Source organism: Trichechus manatus, unplaced genomic scaffold (genome assembly GCF_000243295.1).
Source record: "Trichechus manatus latirostris isolate Lorelei unplaced genomic scaffold, TriManLat1.0 scaffold00071, whole genome shotgun sequence".
NCBI lineage: Eukaryota > Metazoa > Chordata > Mammalia > Sirenia > Trichechidae > Trichechus > Trichechus manatus.
This window is the reverse complement of record NW_004444007.1, coordinates 10,334,417-10,358,694: the sequence shown is the minus strand read 5'-3', so window position 1 is coordinate 10,358,694 and position 24,278 is coordinate 10,334,417. Positions and strand designations below refer to the sequence as shown.

At 39.6% G+C, this 24,278-nt stretch overlaps 1 protein-coding gene across 8 annotated transcripts in view; it reads left to right on the top strand.

Moving 5' to 3' along the window:
- LEF1 (lymphoid enhancer binding factor 1) overlaps window positions 1-24,278 on the top strand; it is a 124,702-nt gene that overhangs the window by 18,062 nt on the left and 82,362 nt on the right. The gene's annotated exons all lie outside the window — the stretch shown is intronic.

Below are 24,278 nucleotides of genomic sequence, written 5' to 3'. Positions count from 1 at the left end.
TTCAGCATTATTTTCAAAGCCTTACACAGTCTGGAACCATCCTATCTTTGAAGCCTTACTTCCTCATCATCCTTCCCTGCAGATTATGATTCTGCTACCTTCCTTGACCCACAACATAAACCCTTTCTCAAGTCCCTATCTTTAGGCTTTTGGCATTGGTGTTTACAGATAGCTTGGTCCCCCTGAAATGCCCTGCTTCCTCTTCTCTGCCAGCACAGTCTTGTTATCTTTAACAGGTTCAGGGTAAATGGTACCTCCATGAAGCTCTTCCTGATCTTCCCACCAGTTAAGACTAATTGCTGTCTCTTAGGGGTTCTATGGAATCCTGGTGGCCCACTGGTTAAGAGCTTGACTGCTAACCAAAAGGTTGGCAGTTCAAATCCACCAGCTGCTCCTTGGAAACCCTATGGGGCTACTCTGTCCTATAGGGTTTCTATGAGTCAGAATCGACTTGATGGCAATGGGTTTGATTTATGGGCTCCCACCAACCTTTCTCATAGCTCTGTTACCACGTTTTATAATGTTATGTTTTCCCCATGTCTGTATTCCTTACTGGTTATTAATTCCTTTAGGATAAGAGCATTTTTTATTTATCTTGGTTGCTCAGAATCTCTTACACTACCTAGCACAGAGCAGGTTACTCTCCAGATGTTTGTAGAATAAAGAGAAGCAAAAAATTTTAAAACTTCCATAATGTAGGGCAGTAACACCAGATATTAGTCCATATTTAAATGGGCACTCTTAAGAAAATGTAAATTCAGACAGAATCACAAAGCTGGAACAGAGCTTAGAAATTGTCTGGGCATCAAATACAAAGTTTATGGATTAGTCATTAGTTTTGAGTACTTGGTACATGCTAGACAATGTTCTAAGCACTTCATTAGCTCATTTGATCCTTATAGTAACCCTGTGAGGTAGATACTATGAATGTCCTTATTTTATAGGTAAAAAAACAGGCATGTAGACGGGGTTGAGAAATTGAGGCATAGAAGGGAATAGGAAAGGCTACAGACCGCTGTAAAACAGATAAGGAAACAGAGGTCAGATAAAGTAGGTAATTTACTGATGATCACACAGCTAATAAGTAGTGGCGACGTGATCAGGGCCCAGGTCTTCTGACTCCTACTCCAGGGTGCTTTCTGCAGCAGCTCCCTACTGTTACTTTCGTAGGTACACAGAAGGTGCCAGTGACTGTTGAAGCAGTTAATTTCTCATCGGTAAGATGGAAATGATTCTTAACATAGAGGGTTTTTGGTGAGAAAAAAGTGACTTAATATGTGAAATGGTGAATTTCTTTAACATTGTTTTTGATAGTAATAGCTATTATGGTGCTAGTCAAGAGCATGGAGTTCAGAGTCAACCAGTTGGATGCAGGGGAGGGAGAGGCATAAAAGACGGTGAGTGTTCTAGCATGATGACTAGGGGACGGTATTAATGAAACTAATGAACTTACAAGGAGGAGCAGGATTGGCGACATTCATGAATTTTGCTTAGGGGTTATTCTGTTCCACTTTTAGGCTAAGAAAACAAAAAAGTTAAGCAAGATCTTGGAACCACGCGTTTTACATCATGGACATCGTTTTGGTCCCCCTTGATTTAAGTCAGCAGTGCCTCACAAAATCATTTCACTTGCTTGTGAAGCTGCCTGGATTTTGAATAGAAGCCTCAGTAGAGTATGACTGTGAGAAATAGACTCTTACTCAGGCATTAGAGAGTAGTAATGTTAATAATATGCTAGCATCTCATATTTAATGAGTATACTTTACATGCATTTTTCTTGTTAAACTCTCACTGTAACACTGTGAAGTGACCACTGTTAACGTTCCCATTTTCCAATAAAGAAACTGAGGCACAGAGAGGTTATTTAATTGTCTATAGTCCCAAAGTTTAGTAAGTGGTAGAGCTTGGATTCAAAGCCAGACATTCCTAATTCAGGAGTTGGGACCCAAATCATAAACTAGTACTTTCTTGAAAAGGGTATTGAGATTACTCCTTTGTCAGTGTCGATTAACTGCTTTGAGGATTAAAATCATGTTTTACCAAGCAGTGTAAATAGGTTTTAGTGATGGCTTAAATTCCATGTTCTAAGAATACATAAAAATTGTCTTCTGGTTCATTCAGGTTCATTCAGTTTATAACCATAGAATTGTTCAATGTATTCTCAAAAATTCCCAGGAAATATTTGTTCGTTGGCTGTCTCATACACATTTTGATAAACGTCTGATTTTTATAGGAATCCACGCTGCTCACTTCTGGGGTTCCAGTGTCCCCAAGTCTTAAGGACTAAATAGATTAATCAAATAGCTATGTGGCAAAATGTTTTGTGATTCTTGGAATCTCTTTGGTAAATGATCTGGGCTCCTTATTCCATAAGAATTGAGCGTTTACAGGCAAAAGTCTGCCGCCAAAGACTGTTCTTTGCACAATAAGCAATTAAAATGTGGTATTTTCACTTTTAGGAGTTGTTAGTGGTGATTTTTGTGGTATCATGACATTAGGTTAAGGAAGAGAAATTAGTTTAAAATTAACTGGAATTGTGATCATTCCTGATTAATTGCAAGAGTGAGTTTCCTTTAAAAAGTGAAGAAACTCTTCTCGTTAAGGAGTTACTTTACTAGGAACAATCTTCTCTTTCTCTCAGAAGGAAATGTCTTTTTCATTTTCTTTGGTTGTTTGTTTAAAAGTAATGTTTTTTTTTTTAAAAAAGGAGAAAACCCATTAAAGAACAGATAAAATAAAAGCACTTTTATTTCTGTCATTCAGGTATAATGGCTTCATCTTGAGATATATATATATGTGTGTGTGTGTGTGTGTGTATATATGTACCCACAGACTGCTACTACCCATTGCTTTCAAGTTGATTCTGACTCATAGCGCCCCTACAGGACAGAGTAGAACTGGTGTGTATGTATATATATATACACATATATAGATACACACACACATTTTCAGATTTTCTTTGTGCATCTATACCTATAATATAAGCATTTTTACAAATGGGCACGTATGGTTATTGCTCTGTTGTACCTGTTTTTCTTTTGTTTTGTTTTCACTGAAAATACATTGTGCTCATCTTTCCATGGGCTGTAGGTCTATTTTATCAATTATAATAGCTGGAAGCTATCCAATTATATGAATATTTCAATTTATTGATGTTATCCACTATTATGGATATTAAAGATTTTTGTTGTAGCTTGTTTCAACCAATGCTACAATGAAACCGTATTAAAAATACAAATTTACCTATAATCCGTTTTCATTTATGTGAATTGTTTGTTCATCTTATTGATTTATGAGAGCTTTTAATATATAAACCATTTAACTATTTTGAGCAACCATTCTGTTGAAAGAATAATGACTCAAAACTGTTCTACACCAAAATTGTGATTATTTTTTTCTGTCTCTTTATAACTGCACAATTGAGATCTACCTGATTATTGTATAAACGACCAGCTACTTAATACAGGAACATGTCTTCCATTATTAGCTTGGCTCATTCTCAAGTTTTATCTCAGGAAAGAAGATGCTAGTATAGCTCTTTGGACCCTTGTAGTAGGGTACAATAACCAGAAAGGACATTTTATTCCATTTCGCTTATCAGAAGAAGGTATCTGTTGTTAGAGTAGGCTTAGAGAATCTAAAATTTAGGCTTAAAGAATCTTCCTGGTGGAATGAAGACAAGTACCAAAAAATGTTTATTTCGGAAATGGTTTATCATTCATATCACAAATACTCATTGAAGGTGCTTATTTTGAATGTCATTGTGCTGAGCCCCATTGTGAATACAACAGTGAAGACAGAGCCACTGCCCACAAGGAGCTTACAGTTTATTGAGGGAGAGACCCTTGTACAGCACCCATAACTTCATGCAGAGTGAGGCAAGAACTACACCCCTAGTACAAACCCCGTGATACAGGAATGGCAGGTTTTAGCCAGGTCATCCTGAAGTGTTACAGCCTGTTACAGCAAGTCCAGAGGACACTAGTTTTTGTATGTGCCATTGTTTCTTTACCTGCTTTTAGTTCAACGTGGCCCATTCAAAGTATGGTAGAGAGTGTTTGTTTTACTTCTTTAAAAGTGGTTGTGCATAAAAAAATTTTAAAAAAGTGGTTGTGCAGACAGCTGTATTTGGGCTTAGTCAGGACAAGTGCTCAAGAAATACTTTTTTTTTTTTTTTTAAATTAACAGTGGCTTGCATATTAAGTGACCATAGACACTTTCAGAGCTATTTACAGAGCAGTTTAAATGAACATGTTTATAGACATTGCTGTCGTGTTGACCGATGAGTGAAGACAAGGCGTTACCCCCTCTGTTTTGTGCTCTTGGCCTGTGTCACGATTTCATTTGCACCATCTCCAGAAACCTTTACTTTGAAGACGTTTGCTCGGTATTCTCTTTAACCACATTTCAAATAGTCGTTGCCAAACTTGACTACAGTTAGAATTCGGCAGACGCAATTGCATGAACATGGACAAGCTTTCATTTATTTGTATCGTGGAGTGGCTAAGAGCATAGGCTGTGGTTATTAAATGCCTGAACCCAAACCCAGGATCGACAGCTTCTAGCTGTGTGATGGGAAATTTGCTTTAGCCTTTCTGACTCTGATTCTTTACTTATAAACACTTTGAAAAATTTCCTGACATCCTAAAGGTAGTTGGAAACATAGTAGGAAGCAACTGTTTTAGAAAATGATTTACTTAGTTAAACTACACGTAGGAAATATTTGGTCAAAATCCATGGCTGGGTGTCACTGTCCTGCTAGGAATAAGGTGTCAAGATATATAGGTCTGTGAATTGCAGGCCTTCATATCTTATGTATTATTTACTGAATAATGCTAAGCTAAAACCAGAGTTAATTAATGCAAGATCATATTAAGTAGATTTTCTTTTATTTTCTGATGTATCTAATTGGAGAAATGAGTCAGAAATTAAATTTTTCAAAAAGAAGCATTCCCTCCTAAGATGGCTGGGTATGAGTTATGAAACACAGGAATCCTTTTTGTAGTGGTGAGAGAAATGTGATAATTATTTTACAAATGAGAAAACAGTTTATTATTAAGAGACAGCTGAGAATTTTTTTTTAATTTTTTGTTGTTGTTTTTGTGTTTTTGCTTGTTATTTTAAATAGTTCATGGCCAGGAGCAAACTTGTTTGGGTAAAGTTTTATAGCTCTGTCGTTGATTACTATTTCATGGTGGGAAAAAAATCCTGACATGGAGTTAGGCAGGTCATTTACTAGCCATGTGTCTTTGAACAAGTCTCTACTCTTCGAGCCTTGGTTTTCTGATCTGTAACGTGGTAATAACAAACGGTCGTTGTGTGGACTAAGGAAGGCCCCTGGGTGGCACAAACAGTTTGTGCTTGACTGTTGACGTAAAGGTTGGCGGTTTGAACCCACCCAGCAGCACTGTGGACAAAAGGCCCGGCGATCTGCTTCCATCAGGGCTGTTGTTAGGTGCTGTTGAGTTGATTCCAACTCATACTTACCCCAGGGGACAGGGTATTACTGCCCGGTAGGGTTTTCTAGGCTGTAATCTTTATGGGAGCAGATTGCTAGGTCTTTCTCCTATGGAGTTGTTAGGTGGGCTCGAACCGCTCACCTTTTGACTAGCAGCCAGGCGCTTAACTGTTGTGCCATGAGGCCTCCTCCATTAAGATTATGGCCAAGAAAACCCTCTGGAGCAGCTGTACTCTGTGACATATGGAGTCTCCATGACTTGGAATGAACTGCAGTGGGTTTTGATTTTTGACTTGGTGGACTAAGAGAGGCACAGTATATGGAATCACCTAGAATGCAACAGACTCTGAGTAGATGTCTGTGCTTTCTTGGTTTAAAAGCCTCTGGGCTTGTTGGTGCCAGATGTTTGAGCTGGCTCAGAGATAGAAATACACGTGCATTTCTCTGGAGTTATTTTATCAGTACTGAAAACACCAGAGTTGACCTTAGTGCTCGGGCAAAGGATATTTTTCTGCAGTAGGGATGAAGCAAGGTCTGTGGTATGAGATAGGTAGAAGATTGACCTAATACTGGTTTTACCTGGCTCTGGGAGGGCGGCTAGTTAGTCCTTCCAGGGGCACCAGAAGTGAAGACTCAGAGTACCACTGAAGATCTGGGCATCTAATGAATAATTTCACTGGATTGAATAGTTTGCCATTAAAGGTCTGCCTTCGTAGAACCAACCCATACCTACTTTCTGTGTTCTTCCTCTTCTCACAGCCCCAGTATGTTCCTAGGATTCCTTGCCTTCAGTTATCATCCAGGGGCTTCATTTTCATAAGTAAGCATTTTGTTGTTTTAAAGTCACAAGGTACCTCCTCAGACAGAGATTAAGCCATAGAGTAGTTTTACTCATGGAGATCATGTGTGGAGGGTTACCCCCTCTGGCGTTCATGGCTGCGTCTTTCTTCCAGAAGGCTAGATCTTTTCCCTGATGCTGGTAGGGGTATCAGCACAGTGAGGAGAGGAGTTGGTTTATCTAGTTTGGGAAGATGCAAAGTCAAAGTCAATTGATAGGTGAGTTCTATAAATCAGTGGTGTGGATTTTTTTTTTTTTTATAATTCTGGATTGCCATCAGTTTAAAAAAAATTAACCATGTCTAACTATTTGTGAATTATGTTTCTGAACCACATAATTGTCTAATACCTTAGGCATGGTACACACTATGGCAATGTTCATTGTCTTTGATGGAAGCTGCAAATCCTTATTTCAAGTAAACTGGATAATTTCTAGTTATTCTGGTTAGCTTCTTTTCAGATCTTGTTCTAGATTTTAGCTCTAATTCAGCGTCTCAAAGAATTGGTATTAGAAGTAAGAGAACTGTTGGTTTTGCTGTTTTCTTGATGTTTGCTTGTGCTTGCAGTATCAACACTATCTTAAATCCACTTGGTACTGTTAACTATCTGACATACAGAGCAAATAGGGGCCCCAGTGACAAACTGTATGTTACATATTTTTGTAAACCTTTAAAATTTGAATGTTAAAATATATAGAGGAGTCTTAGCATTTTTTTTTCCTGCTCCCCAGTGGATAATCCTGGGTACTCTATGTGGTAGGTTATAATCCATTCTCATGGCTGAGGAGGGTAAAAGGGGTCTATATTCCTATTTGTTCTAATAAGATACTTCTGACAATCTGTTCTGTGCTTCCTAGGAAGGTTTTTTATGGGACCAGCAGAGTATGCAGCATTCATGAGAATGCTCCTCTTTTTGGCTCGTGCGTCTGTTCTTTGCGTATAGGTTACTTGCGGATTGCTCAGAATCTCCTTGCTGCCCACTGGGCTGTGGGCTAAGGCTGTGCTTCACCCTGGTGTGGTCCAGCTGAATTGCATCATTTGAGGCTGTGCTTCACGCTGATCTTGTGGTGTCTCCTGCTCACCCTTCTTGTGGCCTTGCCCTCCAGCAGCTGTGTGGGAATTCCACTGCCTTCTTTTCCCCTAGATTAGATGTTTGCACTAGAGCCCTTGCTATTTTAAACCAAAAACGTACGGTGTGTGCAAGTGATGAAACCGCTTGAAAAGAAAGCACTATGCTCTCTGAGGCAGTTCTCAGCCTTTAACGAGGATGTTGAAAATTGAGCACCATCCAATTCTTGATATGTTCTTGTGGATCTTGATGGCGCAACTCTTTGCCAGTCCCCAGAAGGACCTGCCTGATCAGCTGGTCATTTGACTTGGAGAAGACAAGAGGACAATTTAAAATCATCTCTGATTACCGACTGTTTCTTTAGCAGGAGCCGGTGGCCAGCTTTGTTCTTCACTGAAGAAATAACCAAAGGAAATGGGCTTAAATTGTTGAGAGAATTTAGGTTGGAAGAATTACTTCAGAGGGAGGGATTAATAAACATTGGAATGGTTTATCAAAGGAAAGCATGGGATCTGATTATTTAAAGGTTTTAAGAATAAATGTTTGTTTGTGGGCTGTGCCTGTTACTTCTGTCCCCCCGCCCCCAGCTGGCCTCCCCAAGCTCTTCACCTCTGAGGCAGTTTTCTTGTCTTTTCAGTAAGCAGCATACAAATCCTCCAGGCCTTTCAAGAGATTATATTCCTTCCTGAAGGGAAAAATAAATAGGCCAGCATATACATTATGCCATATAACGAGTCTCCTATGTATTATTACGGTGTTGTCACCTCAGTTCTCAATTACGGCAATTTTATTTTGCTGAGAGGCAGTCTTAGGAGTATGTGGCACCCACGGCTAGGGAGGTTACTGAGATGCTCTCTGTGTGCTTTTAGTTTGTCTCTGCTCAGCCACCGTACCATCTCTCAAGTTGGTGGCTGAGTCGATGGTGTTGTATTAACTCACATGTTTTTCATGCGGTGAAATTTTTAAAATTCTAAATTCAAGTTTCTCTGAGGAGAGCCTTGAAGAATGTTGAACTCACTGGAAAAAGTTTAGGAAAAGCTAAACGCTTGTTTGTGAGCAGGGGGCCTGGGTTCGGTTAGCCATATATTGACTTTCCCTGAGGTATGAAGGAGAAGCCTGGGATGCTTCCAGTGGCTATTTTACTTGTCACTTTGCTGGAGAAGGCTTCTGATAGAATCATAAAAGAATTTGCTTTTTTTTTGCCTGATAATCAAATCAGATTGGGGCCTTGGGATATGGAAAATGTGATAATCTTATTAGGAATGCAAGCTAGAGAAAAAGATTTAATAATAACACTGGAACTTATTTCTGGCGTTTTCTGAAAATAGTAAAATTAAGGAAAGATGACATTTTTCAAAAAAAGAAAAAGATCCAGACTTTGAAATAGGATTTGAATTTTGGTTTGGCAATTCTGAATTCATGCTTGGTACCCCTTCCTCCCCCAAAACAAACCAAAACAAAAAAACAAACCCCCCGAAAAAGAAACACTGAAAGTGTAATCCAGTAAACTGAGGTAGGTAGGCTGTTAAATGAGTTTCCCTAGTTCAGCAGAGTTTCAGACAAGATTTTTCAAAGAAACTTTACTGTTATGTACCTTGTAACCAGGCCTGTTGATTCAAAATCCTATCAAAGAGACAAGGCAGCTTTTGTTTGCCAATTACTTGGTGTTTCAGAACTAAGAGATTTTGTTCAGAATGAAAGTAGGCAGTTATTTCATAGTCATTTCTCTGATGTCAGTAAGTTTTAGAACTTCTTAGACTTGGAAAAGTAAACGACTTCAGTGTCTGCTATCTGTGTAAACAATATTAAATCTGTCTGATAACAGGGACCTTAATAAATGAGATGCATTTAATTTTGTAAATGCTTTTAAGGTTCTGCTACTTTTCCATTTTCTTCATCCTAAAAGTCTTGTCATTTCATTACATTTGGAGTATAGAGGATGCATTTCTGTATAAAGCTATGCCTGTTAATTAGAGAAGACATTTTTAAAAGCAGCAGTTTAAGCACTGCAATTGGATATATCAGAGGGCTTTTGATAGCAAGGGAGTGGAGATTACTGCACGTACATAATACTGTATATAACACTAGAGATGTGGTGTAATGATTTATGGTTGATCTGCTAGTTTTCTGTATTGATTTTAAATGCAGTAATGGATTGTTTACACAGTGTACTTAATACTAGAGACTAAAATGCCTTATTTTAAAATCAGTAATAGCTTCACTCTTACTTGCTATTTTAAGAAAGAATAGAATACTGGTGTTTGTGTATTTTGGTTATTGTGTCCTTAAGAATTTTTCTGCTGTGTTGGGTGGTTTCGGGATTTGATTCAAATGTCAAGGTGTAATCATGGTAGAGGGATTCGTGTCTATGTATCTGGATCAGGTCTTACAGCCGTTCGTTGAGGTTCAAACGTCTGCTGAGAATTTGCATTTCTAACAAGTTTCCAGGCGATGCTAATGCTGCTGGTTAGGGACCAGTTCTGAGAACCACTGGTAGAGCAGTGGTTCTCTAAATTTATTAGACATAAGGATCACCTGGGATCTTATTAAAATGTAGATTCTGATTCAGTATAGCTGGGGTGGAAATTAAAATTTCCAGTAGGGGTTCGAGCCAGTTCGAACTGGCTTGAAGCACGTATCTGGGCCCAGAACTGAAAACCACCTTTGACTTTTTCAGTCTTTCTTTCCTGTGAATAAGGAATTTCTGCATTTACAATTTCCCAGATGAACCTGTGACTTATTACACATGCAAATTTCTGCTCTGCTTTGTTGGTTGAAAAGGCAGGAGTTGAGGGGCGGGGCCGTTCTTGCGTAGCTGCCCCAGTTCACCTTCCGTCAGGTGTCTGTAAGGTCTTCACACCAAATGCGTGTTAGAGTCCCTTTCCCAATTGGAATCACTTACCCCATCATTTTCATTTTACCCTTTCGGCTTGAAAAAGTGTGTATTTAGCCATCAGTTCATTTTGTGTGGTCTGAGTTATAAAAGGGCCCTGCTGGTTTTTCCATATGAAAAACATGTTTTTCATTTGTGGAAACTTTTATAATTTCTTTTCTTTTCTTTTTTTTGCTGGGCTTTCTTTTGTTGTGGTTTAAATTAAAAGCAAATGTACTTCCCTCCTCCTTATTCTTGCTTCCCCACCCCCATCTTTGCATGTTCCAATTACAGAGTTGTGAAAATAAGTCATCTTTCGGCTTTTGTTACTTTAAAACAGCTATCGGTGATGTCAGAGTCAATACTAAAAGCATTAAGAATGCTGGCAGAATGTAATGCAGCTGCAATCCAACATGATGCTGGAAATGGGGTTGAGAGCATAAAGGCTTTCCATATTCCCAGGGCGCACAACTGCTTGCGGCCTTGGCTTTGATCTCTTCAAAGGCTGCTGCCTCCTCCTAGATGGAGAGACTTGGCTGCATTGAAAAAAGGCAGAGGTCTCTATTCAGGCAGAAATCAATCACTGTGCAGAAACAATTATGTGTAATTCAACCATCATGAAAACAGGACGAGATTACGGGTTTGTTACCTGAGTGACTGTGTGGAGACGGGGAGCAGAGAACACTGGAGTCCCGCTGACATGCCACATCTCGATGACAATTATAGACATATGAATGATGTGGCGGGGGGAGGAGGCACGATGACAAATGCTGGTCACGCTGTCCAGCAGAGCAGAAAATGAGGTTACAATTGGGAGATAATGTTTGCATATGTAACCATATTTCAGCAAGCTGAACAACTTTAGGGAGCAGACCCTTGAAAACTCTTGTGAATATCTGTGTGTACGTACACTAGCATGGGAGTTTCCTATTAGCTGAATTAAGGGAGAACAGTCCTAATAATCTAAGGATTTTACTGAAAGAGAGAAAGTGAACTTAACTTCAAGTTATATTAAATTTGCTAATTTGGAGTATATACTGCTAATGCCCAAATCTGAAAACACAACTAAGCTTCTAACGTGATGTACGAAGGTCTGCCTTTAAAACATCTTCTGGTTCAAGAATAATGTTTTCGTTTTGAGTTTGTTACTATATTTCAAAACCAAGTTCATCTTGATTTAAGCCCTTTGGAGAAATGATTCTTGTCAATTGTACCATCTTCCCTTGCTTTCAAATGTTATTTTTCTAAAGCAACCTTCTGAAATGCGTTGAAGTTTCCTTTCATTGTGAATAAAAGCAGGATCTTTTTTTTTTCTAGGTAGGAAATAACTTTTTGCTTTTAGTAGAAGTATATTTAATCTCAGAGCTCTGGCACGAAAAGCTGTTGAGGCATTTATTTTTACTTTAACTTGCTCTTGTCACCTAACAAAGGCGTAGGAGTAACCTTGCACTTGGCCAGCTAGCCCGGTTAAGGGGGTGGAGGGGCGGGGGGAGAAAAGGGAAAAGAAGATGAAAACCTAGATGGCTGATTATAAAACGGAATTGCTGCCGCTCATTTTGATACCCAGGCCCAGGTTTACCTTTTATGCTGCTCCAGCTTAGACATCAGAGGCGTGAGAGCTGCTTTGAGTTACAGATCTTCAAACAATAAGTCAAAACAAAAAATCAATCCCCTCTGGTCCCTGGGTGCAGTTATCTAAAGATAAAAGAGAAAACTAAAGTTATGCTAAAGCAGAGAGAGGAAAGGAGCTGATACGCCGAGGAACCACGGAGGACAAGTGCAGGGCTGAAGTGGGCCTCGTGCAAGCCAACATCAATGAATTTTTATCTTATCAAAAAGTTTTAGGGTTGCCAATTCTTTTCAAACTGATCCAGTCTGCTCTGGGGCTGCCTGGAGCATTGGCTTCAATAAAGTTGCTTTCCCCACCCCCCCTCTTAAATATAACCACATAGGAGTTAGATTGCATTTCATTCAAGGTATAAAACTTGCCACAGACTTCAACAGCAGATTAGGGGTTTTGGTAATCCATGGATATTTTGAATATATATTGAGGGCTTTTTTTTTTTTTTTTTGTAATGTTTACTGAAAGCTATAGGTTTACATGAAAAGCAAGGCAAATCTCTATAGTGTGTGCTTTCTTCAAGCCAAATTTCTAAGGAGAGCTGGAAAGCCCCAGAAATTCTTTTTGAGGTAAGAAATCTGTTTTTTCCCTCTGTTTCTTGTGGGTGATTTCAGATATCTTTGGAGATTAACTTCAGCTATCTAAAGTATTTTGGCCAACATTTAGGTACACGAGCCAGTGTGTAATTTAATCAGTCCAGGGTACAGTAAAAAGAAGGCTTACGTTTTTAGATTCATATTCTTATAGAGTAGTGAATCTATTTGCTCAGTAGTTTCATAACTGTAAACATTTCCGAGATGATCTAAGATATGGTTCTTTAATTAGCTTCCCTAAAGATCTTTCACAAAGTGGCAGCACAGAGTTCACTGTTGTTCTTCCCTTTGGCTCCTCAGGTGGAACAGTGTACCTGAGTTTCTGTCTGAGGGACAGGCTCCCCATCCCTCTCCATAACCACTGCGGAGCTCAGTCTGTGTTTGGAAGCAGTCACATTTCACCGCCGTGCCGGATTTCAGTTTCCAGGTTTTGATGGAGGAAAGGATAATTAGCTTGGCATATGTAGAGCTAGATCTCCTGCTATTTAAAGAAACTTGTTCTGTATATAAACTATAGTTAATTATTTGAGGAAAACCATCATAGCTTTGATTTGCATGTTTTGAAAATTAAATAAACTCGAACGGAAAACAACCACACACTGCTGGTTGCGACCTTTAATTCCTAGTGTAGAGTTAATGAGTAGAAGAATGGCAGCGCCATTTCCACACATCTAAAGCTGAAATGATTTTTAACGATTAGTGAAGGTACTTTACCATAAACATGGACACTCAGCAGTATTGCTGTAGGCCCTGAGAGAAGAAATGCCAGGAAGATTCTTTCCCGTTTCTTTTAACTAAGCTGTAGTAGAATCTCAATCTGTATTTTTAGTCTTTGTCCTCTGACTCACCTTCAGGCCGAGTTCAGCTAGCATTTCCACTCCAGTCTCTCTCGATCATTTCCTATCCTTAATCCCTTTTTGTTATCCTTCCAGGCAACTTAGAGGATGTTGTTATAAGCGGCTTCATGTTTACATGCAAGGAAAGAAGGCAGAGGCGGAAATGAGAGCAAGATGGTGTATGTGGCACATAGGTACCATGCCTCACTCAGCTCCCTTCTGGCCTCTGTAGAAGAAGCTTTGAATTCCTGACATTCCCGGCCCTAAATTCTGAATTTTTTTACTCTCATACAGGGAATGGCATCTCTAAGGATTAGCTGGGAGGCTCTAGCCTCCATAATCTCCAGAATTACCCCCCAACCATTCACACAAGCATCTCTGCTAAGTAAAAACATTCTTCAAAATATAACCTCTAATCCCTTCTTCCAACAAGATTGCTGCTTGTAAACCTCTTCTATGTAGAAATGTATACAGTACTTTATTTCCCTATTTAATGCTAGATAAACTATCTGGCATACTCACCTGTATGTATATAAAACTCAGTGAATCAGACTGCTTGGGCTTGAATCTCAGCTCCACCGCTTAATGGCTGTGGGACCTTAAGCAAGTTACTTTAAGCTTTCTAATCCTCAATTTTCTTATCTGTATAATGGGAATAATAGTGTAGTAGCTACCCAAAGTCTTCTGTAAACCAAGATGCAAATGCAGAGCTTAGTACTTGACATTTAGGTGCTAAGAAATGTTAAATATTGTTGTTGTTAGAAGAGAACAAATCTGTTCCACACTGAATCAAAACATTTATGTTTTGTGACCAACTTTTTGAGATGTACTCTCTCATTGACATACGTGTTTTTGATATTTGAATTTCCATCTTTGACCTGTTCCCAGAGTAGAGCCCAGTGTGTGGGAGGGCATTGTTAACCCAGCAGGTCTCATCTAAGCCTGTATTTCTGTTGAATATGCAAAGTAAGAGGTGGCGTTGTTGCGATGGTTCTAAAGGCTGTATAACCAAGGGGGAAAATGTATTGTTAATAATTCGCTAAGCTTTCAGGTTTCAGTAATTTGGAATTTAGGAAAACAAAACCATAATTTGCTTTCTTCTCCCTAGCTTTTCCTATGTACTAAAAGAAACGGGTATTTCCTTCAAAGGAAAAATATCTTAAAGTTATATGACTGTTATAATTTAGCGTATTATGTTTAGTTGGATATATTCTATAAGAAAATATTAGGCTCTTATTACCAAGTTTATGCTCGTGTGATTCACTAGCATTTGGAATGGTGAAAAGGAAAGCCATACTCTAATATTTTGAATCTCAAATTAAATATGAGTTAAGCATTTTATGTTTACAATGTTCAGGGATGCGGTCAATGAGACAGGCAAGATTCAGGTTAATAGATTATTATAGTCTTCTGGGAATAAAATTGGACTTTGGACAGTGAAGTAACATCTTTCCTTCCTGTATTCAGACTTTGCTCCTCTTTCCCGCCAGTGCACCAGCCTCCAGCTAACTGTTATGCCAACAAATCCTGCAGGCTGGTTTACCTTTCTCTCCTCACTCCGAGGGCACCTCCATCACATACAAACTCCAACTTGCCAATCTTAGTTGCAGGAAGAAGGTGACTTTTTGATGCTTAAAATACTACTTGGACTTTGTGTTTTTGATAGGAAATCTCTTAACTTTGATGATTTGTGTTGTTTTGTTAAAAATGACTTCACTATTTCTTGAAAACTATTTTACTATTTTTAGCATCAGCATTCTGTACTGTCTGAAGAATATTTATTTAGGAGAGGGGCACCAAAATACATTTTAATTAATGTTGATTAAGGTCGATTTAAAAATACTTGTAATAACAAAGGCGGAATTCTTGACAAGCCAACAGAAACTTAGTCTGAGTTAAATTATTTTATCCTTAGCAGAAATGACTGGGCAACCTTTCTGAATTTTAAAGGAGGGCCCAGAGCTCTTATTTCTGGCTATTTAATTTTTAGTGACTACATCCCTATCTAGAAGCATCATAAAAATCACTGGAAGCCATCTGCCTTTTTTACTCTTTGTTATGTGGAGTTAGAACATTATTTTTAAAATCTTACAAGTGAGGTCAGTAATCACAAAAATTTGTGTTTCTGAAAGAAAAAAACAAACAAACCTCGTTGGAGGATAGATGACTCTGACTTACTTAATTTGACTCTTCAGGCACTCTAACAATTAAAGAGCATGCTTTATAACGCATGTAAATCATAAGTCTAGTTCTGAAGTTATAAGACTCTTGAGAGGCAAACTTCTGGCATTTAATCCTATGTGTTTCTGAGCTTTCCAGATTTGGGTGTGGTATCCAAACCTGGAATTGTTAGTATGCAGCATAAACATGAAATAAAAAAATAAAAAGGAAATTTAAAGAGATGTACATTATTTCATTAGAAAGATTTGAACTAGCAATGTGCCTTATAATCTGAGACCAAGTGGGTATAAATGTATTTATATATTTATATTTATGTAAAATTCTTTGATTTTAGAATACTTGGTTAACTTAAGTTGAACTTAAGTTTTGAAGGTTTGGGGCAATATATATAGTATAAGGACAAAGCAGAAATGGTAATTGGAAAGATACCATAAAATGTGAAACCCACACCACATGGAAACTTTATAGGTAAGAGTTCCTCATGGAACTAATAGTGTTGTTTGTGTATCTTAGCGGAGGTAAACTCTGCTTCTTCTGAAAATTATTTTATATGTAAATTGAGTTTTTTTCTTCTCACTCTGGCCTGTCATGTTCTTCTTCTTCTGTTTTTTTTAGCTACCTGAAATTTTAACCCTTGAAGGATTTAATTAAATGTTTTCACACCACATCATTGCCTTCATTTGCACAGTTGTGCTGCTGCCTGGTAAAATGAGACCCGTGTTTTGTTCAGTCGGCCCGTTTGATAACTTTGTGGCTGATCTTCTTTGTGAATGGGTGTAAGGAAGACGTCAGCTCAAGGAGTTCCAAAAGGATGTATTTAATCACACATTCCTTTTTATATACAGTTCAAATTTGGGAAGAGGGGAGTGAAGCCAAAAAGAAAAAGTTTCTTGGAGCCCATGGCGTGAGTGGGAGGAGGACAGAGGAATTGCAGGCCCCAGGAGGGGTTAGCCCTAAGGACTCAGAGTGGTTAATTACCTACACTGCAGGGCTCCAGGAGGGTTACAAGTCTTTGCTTGCCCAAAAAGTATCTCCCCTGCCGGCAGTCCATTGAAGTGTCACTCAGCCAGCCAACTTGCTCCCAAATTCCCACTGTTAAAGGCTCTTCACAGACAAAGCAGGGGCGTTGTTTCCTACAGCCCCATTCAGTGCCTGTAACCTAGCCGTTGGGGAAGGAAAGGGGGCGCCTTGAGAGATCTTCCCGCCTAACATTCTGGCTGGTAGGCACCACACTTTACCTTTCCCCGAGGTGAAACACAAACCGAAACGTCTCGTCAGAATTCCCCAACACCTCCCCGCTCCTCCTCCACAAGCCCCCACCCAGAAGCCCCCTCCACAAGCCCCCACCCAGAAGCCCCCACGCAGCAGTTGAGGGCCATCGCCAGGAGTAAACGGAATCCCTCTTCCATATCTCCCTCCCACCATTTTTTTTCACTCTTCCAAGATGAAACCAACATTCTTAGTTTTCCCAAGCCTTCTGGTTTCGGAATGTTTGCTGTTTTTGGCCCCCCTGCTTATTACATGCTCTGTTTTGGCTTAATAAAAGTTTGGGGTTTGACCAGTACTCAGTAGTTCAGGTTGGGTCTGATGACTACAAGGTAAGGTTGGTGTAGAGCTTCGCTCATCCTGGACATTAGAGATCTATGAATGCAGCCAGAGATTTTAGAGTTTTGATGACCTCTTGGGCCCAAAGTAAGTTTTGGGCAACTAAAACCTGTCTTACTTCAGGATGGCAGTGTATGAGCCCATCACCTTGCCAAGTTTTACATTAATATTAAAGCCCCCTTCTTAATGTCAATTGGTCATTTTCAGCAATTTTAGGTCGTTTTGGATGTAGTGATGCAATATTTTTTATTCCCATTTTCTTGTCATGGGAATTTGAAAAGCAGGCATCTGCATCTTCTTTAAAGTCATTGATTAAAGTGTGTAGAGGCAGGGCTAAGAAGAGACTTACTGAGCCACTTATCAATATACTCTTTGGGTATATTGGAAAGATTCTGCTGAGACTTTGGAATCAAATAAGAATCCTGGGTCTGCCTTTGGCTTGCTGTGTGACCTTGAGCAATTTACTTATCAGGATCTTAATTTCCTACTTCATAGAAACGTTATAAGGATTGGAGAGCATGTTTGTAAATCGTCAGACACAGTGCTTAGCTCATGGTAGTGGTCAACGAGTGTCATCGTTGTTAGCTGCCATTGAGTTGGCCCCCCCTGACTCATGGCGACCCCGTGCATGACAGAACGAAGCACTGCCTGGTCCTCCGCCATCCTCATGTTCCGTTGTAGATTGGACTGTTGTCATCCATAGGATTTTTACTGGCCAATTTTTGGCATTAGATCACCAGGCCTTTCTTCCTAGTCCATCTTAGCCTGGAAGCTCTGCTGAAACCTGTTTAGCATCATAACAACATGCACGCGTCCACTGACAGACAGGTGGTGGCTGTGCTTGAGGTGAATTGCATGAGAATCAAATACAGGTGTCCAAGTGGGAGACGAGATTTCTACCACTGAACCCCAACTACCCCCCAACAAGTATTAGTCCTCCCTCCCTCCCTTCCTTCCCCCTTCCCTCCGTCTCTCCCTCCCTCTCTTCTTTCCCTCCTTCCGTCCCTCTCTCCCTCCTTCCTTCCCTCCTTTTGGATTCACATAAAGTTTAATCCTTCATCCATGTGTCTTGAAGTATTTGAAGCAATGATCTTGCCCGTCAGCTTCACAAATCTTCTCTTTGATGGAGTGCCAGCTATTTTTACAGCTCCTCTTGTGCCCTACGTTACTGCACATTTGACTTTAAATAAAAAAATAAGGCTGCTTTAGATGAATGATTGATCTTGTTCCTAGCCTTCTTTCATTACGTTGGATTATTTATCAGAGTTGATAATTTAGAAGAATGGTGACATGGGGGGGCATGGGGGTGCATAATGGATGAGGGGAAGGATGAAGAGAGTTGAAGGACTGCTAGTGTGGAGGAGGAAGGAGACTTATTTTATGTATTCACAGAAGAGAAACTAATACAGGTCCACCATCCTTTATTCATAATTTTGGAATTGAAAAATCTCTGAAAACTGAAAGTTTTTTTTTTTTTTTGTAAAATTGGTGGTAAAATCTGCCTCTGGTTAATGCAAAGTTGTTTATAGTCTTTCTTCCACTAAACATGAATATTCATATACATCACTGCAGAAGTATTAATGTGTTTGATTATAAAATGCTGCCCTGGACAATACATAATGGTCCAGTATGTGTGCCATATTTCTTTTCTAAAACCTAGAAAATTAAGTTATAAAACATCTGGCCTAAGGGTTTTATATAAGGAATTATGGGCCTGTACCAATGGGTAGATAGAAGTCTCGGCAAGACAACTATTAGCTTTACTTCACAACAAAATGGGGTTATTTTCCAACATGATGACATGGAGACACCGAGATCACTGTGGTAGTGGTGGTGTCGTGGTTAGGGATGTTGTCAGAGGAGTTGATTGAGGAGGAGAGTGGGCCTCCATCCAACCCTCCGTTTACTATCTTAAAAGACACAGTTTGTTAGGCCTCAGGTGGATGGGGTCCAACAGAGATTTCTCTGTAAGAGTGAGCCCAGAGCTTTGGTTCATTCTGGGAACTAGGACATAAACTAAACATGGGACACCATGCTAGTGAGAGCAGATACCTGATGAAGGAGGAACCTGTAATTGCTTTCCATTTATTCCTTGGGTCCCATAATCACATAGAATGCTACAGTCACTGTAAAGTTTAAATTCTAAATGGAAGTTACATGATAAACTTCTGATTCATGAGATGGATCCAACCCAGAGGTTCTCAGAGAGTAGTCTCTGGGTCCGCAGCATCAGCATCACCTGGGAACTTGTTCGAAATGCAAATTTTCTGTCCCACCCCTGTTCTACTGTGAACTCTGTGGATGAGGCCTAGAAGTGTGTTTTATTAGGCCTTCCAGGTGTTTCTAATACATACTCATTCAGTAAGCATTATTGAATGTATTTATGAAGAAAACACTCAGAGAGGCCCACAGTGCCTCACAGTATGGTTGGGAGACAGGCCCAGGCTACTCCATTCTACGATGCTAACCTGAAAGGGCTGTAAATAAGACTCAGAATGCAGGAGGAAAAGGTTGGTACTGTTGTTAGTTGCTGTCAAGTCCATTCTGATTCATGGTGACCCTATGTGCAGAGTAGAACTGCTCCATAGAGTTTTCAAGGCTGTGACCTTTTGGAAGCAGATCACCAGGCCTGTCTTCCGAGGAGCCTCTGGGTGAGTTTGAACTGCCAGCCTTTCAGTTAGCAGTGAAGCGCTGAACCGTTGCACCACCAGAGCTCCCTAGAAGGAGAACGGGGGAGGGATAAAGAGATTGTAACTGGGACAGAGAAGAGGCCCATTGGGAAGCGTGTGCTTTTACACAAGGGTGAAATTCTGAGGGGTACAGAATGGGATAGCATTCTTGGCTGAGGGGAACTGAATTGTCTTCAGAATATCTATGAAGATACGGTACTAACAAGGGAGAGCTAAGACAGTACAGTCAGCCAGACTACTGAATTTTGCACATCCTATGGATCTGAAATCTTTTTTTCAGACCCAAGTGCCTTACCTTATTTATGCGTAACAAATTTCATCTTCCTTGAGTAGGCGTATCAGTCTAGTCCTATAATATTTTTTGGTTTCCTGAATCTGTCACTCCATGGCCTGATTAGATTATTATCCAAGTCATCAATAGAATCTTTGAACTTGCATTTGAAATTTCCCTCCATGTTGACCTAAATCCTAATACCATTTTAGTACACTTTCTGAGCTAGAAAGAAGTAACGCTGGTTTCTGGTGTGGTTTGTAAAAGCTAGTCTCATTCTTCTATCATCATACCCTGTATACAACACCCCATAAATTTTTCTTACTCAGAACTTTCTGTATAAATTTTAAACCTGATAACGTTTTTTATAAAGTATGCTTTATACTATATGATAAGAGATGCACAAGGGCAGGATTTTGTCTAAGATTTTTAACCTGCCAAAAGTTTCTTAATTTTATTTATGTTCCTAAAGAGCTCGTTCTTGTAGACACTGTAATCGTCACGAGTAGCATGTATTGGCTTGTACGAGAAGAATGCCCAAAGCAAAGGCGGATGGGTTTCTCTTCATCAGTGTCCTCATTAGACCACTTAGGCAGTTTATGGAGATTGATGCTTTTGCTTGAGAGTTCACGGTGCTTCCACATGCCTTTCCTTTGGCCAAAATTATGTCTAATGATACATGGAAGTGCGTTTTTGTGGTGGTTTCTTGTATAATTGTGTATGCATGGCTAGGTACTTCTGAGTGGTTTAAATTAAACTCTTTTTCTAGATAGCAGCATACCACCACTGTGTAATAGTTTGATTTTATTTAAGGCAAGACAATATATACACCTCATCAGTTTTCCTTCCTCTGCTTAGGGAAGAGCAAGAAGATCCAGGAAGCAACTGGAGGGAGGGTGAGGAAGGAAACATGTTATTTTCACGTAGCAGCAAATTAAGTGGAAAGCCTTTTGATGAGCTGATGAAGCTGATAACCCAGCATCATAGGACTGGCAAGTAATTTAAGAGAGCATTCTTGGGCCTTTCAGGATCTCATCTATGGCTTCATTTAAGGAGAAGTACACAAACAGTCTTAATAATTGGGTCTGGCCATCAGCGTTACAGGCTGTCCTTCCTGTTTTTTTAACGTAAATTCCAACTGCTGCTCCAAAAGTCCTCATATGAAGGGAGAGATTTGAAGGACTATTTTAGCTTATCCTGAAACTCAAAGGGAAGTGTATGAAGTACTATTTTTCTGCAAGTGATCATTGAAATTGGTGATGTTACAGAAGAAAAGAAATGAGAAACGGGATCACTGTAGAGTACCTTGGTTACTGTTCACTCTGTAAATGGCATTGCTGCCCGCAACATGGCCTAAGGGGACCATATTTCTTTCCCAAATAGATATCATTTATTATTGGTACTTCAGGCACTCTGAGAAAATTGTTCCAGGGACACACAACGGACTCCTAGGGCTGCACCTTAGTAAGTGTCCAATATTTTTGTCTCATTTTTGTGCCTAGGGTTTGTATCCAGCTTTGGCTAATGACATAAGATAAACTAAACATGCTTCTACTTTATTAAACAAGTGGAATGCCAAGGTATGACCTGAATTAATTAGGAGAACCAGGGGAACAGCAGGGATAGTTTTGTTTGTTCATGTGTTGGTTTGTTTAAGTGGAACACCCAGGGCAGGATTTTTAGTTCTTTGAATCTTCTCAGAATCCAGAAAAGTGTTGTTTGACTTGGATTGCTCTTCTCCCTCTCCTGCCTCTCCATTATTCATGAAGGACCATGTTTTTGGAACAAAGCAGTCAAAATTTATGTAATCCATGGAGAGTTTGAGCTGTTAACTCCTCCTTACAGGAAAAATTATGACTCTGAGGCTTAGAGAAACTATGATTCAGAGATATTTTTTCCACTCCAAAAATTACAATTTTCTTTGCAATTCCAGTGCTCCTGGAGTGCTAGAGAAGAAAAGAGAGCATTCTAACTGGCCACTGATTCTGGGGAATGGAAAGGGCAATTATTTTTCTGCCTCCTTCTAGTGAGTTCGTTGACTAATCTACACTTTATAGTGGATACAATTTTGAACTGACCCGTGTTACATACAATCAGAAAGGCTTTGAAGTGGCCAGAATCCTGCAGAGGTCTTCAAGGAAATGTGGTTCTCCAGTCTCAACATTCTTTCTTGTTCCCTTAGAAGCAACAGGTTTGGTAAATGTGAGGAATTGGAAGGAGTCACAAAGAAAGGAAACAGAGGAAATGTTGGGATTCAGCTTCTTTAAGAGGTGGGAGAAGAGAGTGATGGAGATGGTGTCCAGTGGATGCTCTCTGGCCTTATTTTTCAAAATGCAAGTGTTGGCCTATGATTTAATAGTTTTAGAAATGCTCTTTTCTTTCTGTCTGTGATATTTATTGGCTTGCTATGAACAGCCACATATGATAGGCATTTTTGTCTAGTGGCACACTGGTTAAGAGCTCGACTGCTAACCAAAAGGTCGGCAGTTCAAATCCACCAGCTGCTCCTCAGAAACCCTATGGGGCAGTTCTCCTCTGTCCTATAGGGTCGCTGTGAGTTGGAATCGACTTGACAGCAATGGGTTCCCCTCCCCCTTTTTTATTTTTCAATCTATATTAAAGCAACAACAAAAATGAGCTAATTCATACACAGCCTTACTACCCTAATAAATAACTTTTCATGGTTCATGATTTTTTCTAGTCCTTGCCCACATTCGGATGTATTTTTTATGTTTTGGTAATCCTAATGATGGGATATTTATATACTTTCAATAAGTATGAGTTTAGTATCTTAACTCTATATATTTATTTTCTACTTAGAATGAACATATTTCACAATTTAGAAAAGGATTCCATTAGAGTTGGCCTTAAAGTAAGTAAGGTCTTTCCAAAGGGCAAAAGATAAGTCTCCAAGTCTCTCCAGCTCTTTTCTTTCAGTCATCAGTTTCTCCTTTTAAAAGAAAAGCCCCATCCTTCCTTTGTTTTCTTGAGAAGTTTAATCCATCTTGCTTTTCTACAAGTGACTAATTTCTTGCCAAGATTTATGGGTACAGTTTTTGTAAAATGATATTTAAATACTTTTTTACATTGTAAACATTGATATTTGGGAATTCTCATTCAATTTTATTCATCTTTTTGTTGTTTTTCTTGAATTCCTAACCTGTCCTTGGGGTGCAGGACTGAAGGTTCTTGTGAAGGTCTTGCCTCCGTTAGTAAAAATTCTTTTGAGAGAAGTCCATTCCCCCTACTCCTGTCCTCCCAAACAGGTGCATACTGTCATTTTTATAACAGGGTTTGCACATGTGTTTAGTTTTGAGAGTACGGTCCCTGCTACTCTCTCCTGAGAACTGCACATAATTCATTCACTGATAGTCCAACAATCATATACTATGAGAACATGCTTTGCATGTGTTCCATTTGCCAGCCTCCAGTGGCTGGAGAGTTCAAGAAAATGGCTTATGGGATGGGAATGGCCATCTTAGACTCTACAGAAAAGATGCAGGGCCACAGCGGAAAGCTTAAGAAAAAGATCACAGGGATAAACACCATATTTTTGACCTCGTTCTCCTTTTTGCTTGGCCCCAAAAACTTAAGACTTGACATTCCTCTTTCCTACAGTCCCACCTTTATTGCCTTCAATAAGTTATACCTCCTACTAATACATTCATAAGTTCTCGGTGATTTCCATTTTCCTACCATTTGTATTCTTTAAATCTCTGGTTTCCTACACTGACAAGAATGCTACAGTACATTTTCTTCTTAAATAAATGAGATGTGGCATTAGAGGGTAGTGCAGACATTAACAGGTCCACAGTAAGCTGCTAACCAAAAGGTTACAGGTTCAGATCCACTCAGAGACACCTCAGGAGAAAATCCTGGTGAACTGCTTCCAAAAAGTCAGCCATGAAATCTTTGTGGAGCATAGTTCTACTCTGACACACATATGGTCGCTATGAGTTGGAATCAGCTCAACAGCCGTAGTGGCAGCGGTGGCGGTGGTGGCTACAACACATTCTCTTCTTAAATCAGTGAGGTGTACTATGCAGTCGGATTTCTGGTACACTGTAGTCCCACTGAGGTAGTTTGACTTGCAGTTTTCAAATACGTGGGGGTTGGGAGAAGAGGACATAATACTTATTACTTTGCTGTTGTTAGGTGTCATCTCATCGGTTCTGACTCATACTGACCCGGTGTACAACAGAATGAAACACTGCCCAGTCCTGTGTCATCCTCATAATTGTTGTGT